Here is a 4959-nt window from a genome sequence, read left to right on the forward strand (position 1 = left end):
TGTAGCCGGGTGGTAAATTAATCATAAGTGTAATTTTCCACTTAAGGGTGAATGTATTCCAATGTACTATAATGTGTTTTTGTTTTCTTTTGTTCTTTCTTTTAAATGTCATATAGCAAATGTAAATGTAAACAAAATGTAAATGAGTTAAACAAGTGGTCACAAGGTGGCAGCATTGAGCTGCTTTGGGGTTCAGTTGGGCGCATTTTGGTTTAGCCGCCAGGTGCATTGTGGGTTATTGTTGTCTTTTCTGCTGAATGTGAGCCACAAGTGCCTGAAATGTCTCGCCGAACAGAGGAGACTGTTGTTCTGTTCAATTGGTAGGTAAAATACGCACACATTGTAAGAGACGCCGTAACAGAATGTGACAATATAGTCTCATTTAGAGATATTGGTGATTTATTTCAGAGGGTAGCATGCCAGCCGTCGACCGGGGCTAACGACTAGCTTCAGGAAGCTCCAGCTTCCATGTTCCACGCTGCGTGGCGTGTAAGTGACTGTGGTAATATTTTGAATGCACATTTTCGAGTTAATATGACCGTGTCATGATTTTAATGACGTGTGTATTTTGTTGTTTCTGTAGACCTTCATAGCCCACTGCCGTATTTTGTCCCCTATGCTATTTTGTTTATTTTTATGCTTTTGGTTTCGGTTCTCTCTAAAGTCTCAGATGCGAACGAATGACTTTGAGTTTAGAAATTCAGTCAAATAAGCCTTTTTGCAACTGATGTGAAATAAATAAGAAGGCTACAAGAACCCCAGTAAGTGTGTCCTGTGTGCTTCTAATTCCCGGGCTACACATTTTGGTACCAGGAGTGGGGTGTAGCTAAAACATTTTTTTGCAATTGGCAGTAGTAGCTTGTTTTTATTTTTTATTTGACAAAATACGGCAGTGGTGAAGATTGCAGGAGAAGCCTGTGGGTGGACGTGTCGGAGAGGCCAGCCTGTAGCGGAAGCGGTGACCGGTGAGAGACGACTTGAGGAGCTCCAGTGGCGCCACTGTTTCCTGATCGACACGGCTCATCCAGACCTGCGCTGAGGATTCCACCGCGACGCCAGCTGCCCAGCACTTCGTCCGGGTGCCAAGAGCAAGATTCAGCAGTGTTTCAAGACTGTGTTCATCGTATCCTTGATTCTTGTGTTGAACTTAAGATTCACATTCAGACTGGACTGAGTAAAAACTAACATTTCATCATGGCTAGTGGTTCTGATGATGATGCTGCCCAGTTCGACGAGGCATCAGATGAGGTAGCAGGCCCAAGTACAGATGCTACAGCAGAAATGCAGACTCGCATGCAAGAGCTCACCCAATTGCGAGATGAACTTGTCAGGTTAAATGATGAGATAGGGGCTCAGAGGGCAAATGATAATAGCGCACCCACACGTTCATACATCTATGTTCCAAGAGAACGCCAGGTCCAAGCATTTAGTGGGGAGGGTGGTACAGATGGGAGGTCTGTGGAAGAGTTTATTGAAGAGATTGAAAGGGTTTTAAGATCCAGAGAGCAGACGACAGAGGGGCAGTGTGACTACATTCTATCTCTGTTGCGTGGTCCTGCATTGGAGGAGGTTCGACTATGCATGGGGGGTCAGTCAGTGAGGCCCAGTGATTTATACTCCTACTTAAGGAATGCATTTGGGGAAAAACACAGCATCACACAGCTTTTGCAGACCTTTTACAACCGTAAACAAGTGGAGGGTGAAGACCTCCGTGACTACTCCCATGCCCTGTCCCAGATCTTGAGCTCTGTAGTGAAGCAGTCATCAAATGTGATACCTAATGAGAAAGCCGTTCTCCGGGACCAGTTCATTGAGGGTTTAAGGGATTCAGCTCTCAGACGTGAACTCAGAAAGATGGTCAGAGACCAACCAGACTGTAGCCTTTTAGATGTGAGGCGCGAAGCCCTCCTGTGGGAAATGGAGGAAAGCAGGCCCCATCGTCCCAGAGTTGTTAAGAGCAGCCAGGTTAAGTCAGAGGTTTCAGAATCCCAGTTTTCTACTACTGAGGCAAACAATGGCCAATCTACTGCATTAGGTGATGTTCAAAGAGCAGTAGCTCAACAGGGACAACAGTTAGTAGAGTTAGGCAAAACGCTCGCCGACCTAGCAAGTGCTGTAACTGAGCTGAGTAGACGTACCACTCAAATGACTTTCCAAGAGCCCAAGCCACGAGCTAGACTGCAACCACGGTACACACCAGACGGCCAGCCTATCTGTTTCAAGTGTCGAGGCGTGGGCCACATTGCCAAAAAGTGCCTGCAGGCCAAAAGAGTCCAGGATGAGTCAACACCTTCTGTAGTGCAGGAAAACTTTCACCCTCGGTTGCCATGAGCCAGGCAATTCGAGGGGGATCTACTGGCTCACCAGCAGTAACACCAGACAGAAGTAGGATCCTAGAGCGTGCAGTTGGAGAATGCAAAACTGTCGAGGTGAAACTTCAGGGAGTCTCAGTATCAGGCCTACTTGACACTGGTAGCCAGGTCAGCACAATTTCTGAGAGTTTTTTCAGGGAACACTTGTCAGATAAAAGTGAAGACATTCATCCTGCATTTGAGTGGTTAAAGATCACCGCAGCAAATGGGTTAGACATACCCTATATGGGCTATGTAGAACTTGAGGTTGAGGTAATGGGTCTGACTATTCCAGAGCGAGGCTTCCTGATAGTCAAGGATTCTGCACACTCTTCCTCTGTTCCAGGTCTCATAGGGATGAATGTTGTCAAAAAATGTCGAGAGCTCGTACACACTGAGTTTGACACCACACTACAGAGTAAACTTGACTCGAACTGGAGAGAGGCTTTCAATAATCTTCATGCAGTAACTGTAACAGACAGGCTCTCCTTTGCTAGAGTGGCGAGTAGGGAGATGGTCCACGTTCCTGCATTGTCTGCTGCCACAGTCATGGCAAGGGGATTTAGGACTGTGAGTGAACATGGCCCTTTAATGTTGCTGGAGCCTGTGAGTGCACCCTTGCCTGGAGGTTTGGTTGTTGTACCTACCTTAGTTTCATCTGAAAGTCACGTGTTTCCTGTCCAAGTCATGAACATGTCTGATGAAGATATCTGGCTGAAGCCAAGGATCAGGCTAGGGGTTTTGACTCATGTAGACAGTGTAAAAAGTGATGAACTTTGTGAGATACAGTTCCAGAGAATCTCAGCAGACACTGAACAAGTGAGCATCGACAAACATCCCAAAACACCCACAGATGTACAGTCCATCCTCGACCAGCTTGATGTAAGTGGTAGCCCAGAACAGCATGCACAACTGGCTTTGCTGCTGGAGAAATATTCTTTTGTGTTCGCAACAGAGGATGTAGATCTAGGCCACACTGACAAAGTGCAACATGAGATCCATCTCACAGACGACATACCTGTGACACAGCCATACAGACGAATCCCACCCACACAGTACAGTGAAGTCAGGGAACACATAGGCAAGCTGTTGAAAAAAGGAGTTATCAGAGAAAGCTCCAGTGCCTATGCTTCGCCGATAGTGCTTGTGAGGAAGGTAGATGGTAGTCTAAGGCTATGTGTCGACTACAGAAAACTTAACTCCAAGACGAGACGCGATGCATTCCCGCTACCAAGGATTGATGAGAGTTTTGATGCGTTGAGGGGGGCGAAATTCTTCTCAACAATAGATTTAGCAAGCGGGTATCATCAGGTGGCCATGCATGAGAGAGACATGAGTAAGACAGCTTTCACTACACCGTTTGGCTTATATGAATATGTGCGAATGCCTTTTGGTGTTTGTAATGGGCCGGCTACATTTCAAAGACTTATGCAAGTCACTATGAGTGATCTCATTTTTCAGATACTCCTGGTCTACCTAGATGATATCTTGGTTTTTTCAGAGACATTTGAGCAACATTTGGAGAGACTGGAAACCGTGCTGAAAAGACTGGCAGAGACAGGCCTTAAAGTGAAGTTGCAAAAGTGTGCTTTCCTACAGCAGTCAGTAAAGTTTCTGGGTCATCAGGTGTCAGCGGAAGGTGTGGGGACTGACCCGTCCAAGGTCTCCGCTGTTAACAACTGGAAGGTCCCAACCACTGTGAAAGAACTGCAGTCCTTTATAGGTTTCTGTAGTTATTACAGGAGATTCATTCAAGGTTTCTCACAAATTGCTGGACCGCTGCACGACTTAGTCAACAAATGTTCAGGTGAAAAGAAAACAAAAAAAGCAGTTCACCACTTTGGCGCTATGTGGACACAAGAGTGTGAGTCATCTTTTGAACAGTTAAAGGGAAAACTTACCTCTGCTCCCATTTTGGGTTTTGCTGATTTCACACAGCCCTTCATAGTTGAGACAGACGCCAGTCAGCACGGATTAGGCGCTGTATTGTATCAGCAGCAGGGTAACGCCAAACGCGTTATAGCATACGCTAGCCGCCGGTTACGTCAGGCCGAGAAAAATGACAGGAATTACAGTAGTATGAAGTTAGAGTTGCTTGCCTTAAAATGGGCAATTGCTGAGAAGTTCAGAGGTTACCTGCTGGGTGCGAAATTTGTTGTCCTGACTGATAACAATCCGCTCTGCCACCTCAAAGCAGCCAAGTTAGGCGCTATCGAGCAGAGGTGGGTAGCTCAACTGTCTGTTTTTGACTTTGAAGTGAAGTACCGTCCTGGTAGTAGCAACGCCGCCGCAGATGCCCTCTCTAGGCAGGAGTTTGCAGGGGAGCCTGAAACTGATCCAGATTCAGATTTTGATGGTTGTATTGCCGTGTGTAACCTGATGGAGAGAGGGACAGTTCTAGATTCTGATCTTGTCACTAAAAGTCTTGAGTGTTACAAGGTGAGACAGATCCGTGCTATGGAGTCAGGATCAGGTGAGATAAGCACGAGACAAGGTAACACACCCACACTTCCAGGTTTTACCAGAGAGGAGTTGATAGGTTTTCAGGCTAGTGACTCCACCCTGAAAGAATTCAGGACATTTTGGGATCAGGGGAGGAAGCCTACTG

General features: G+C 46.3%; 1 pseudogene; it reads right to left on the minus strand.

Moving 5' to 3' along the window:
- The window catches only part of LOC146962766 (uncharacterized), a 13045-nt pseudogene extending 8781 nt beyond the window's left edge, over nucleotides 1-4264 (minus strand).
- Between the last annotated feature and the right edge of the window lie 695 nt (nucleotides 4265-4959).

Source organism: Trachurus japonicus, chromosome 23, assembly GCF_045865225.1.
Source record: "Trachurus japonicus isolate A0001 chromosome 23, Traja_1.0".
In the NCBI taxonomy this organism is placed as follows: Eukaryota; Metazoa; Chordata; class Actinopteri; order Carangiformes; family Carangidae; genus Trachurus; species Trachurus japonicus.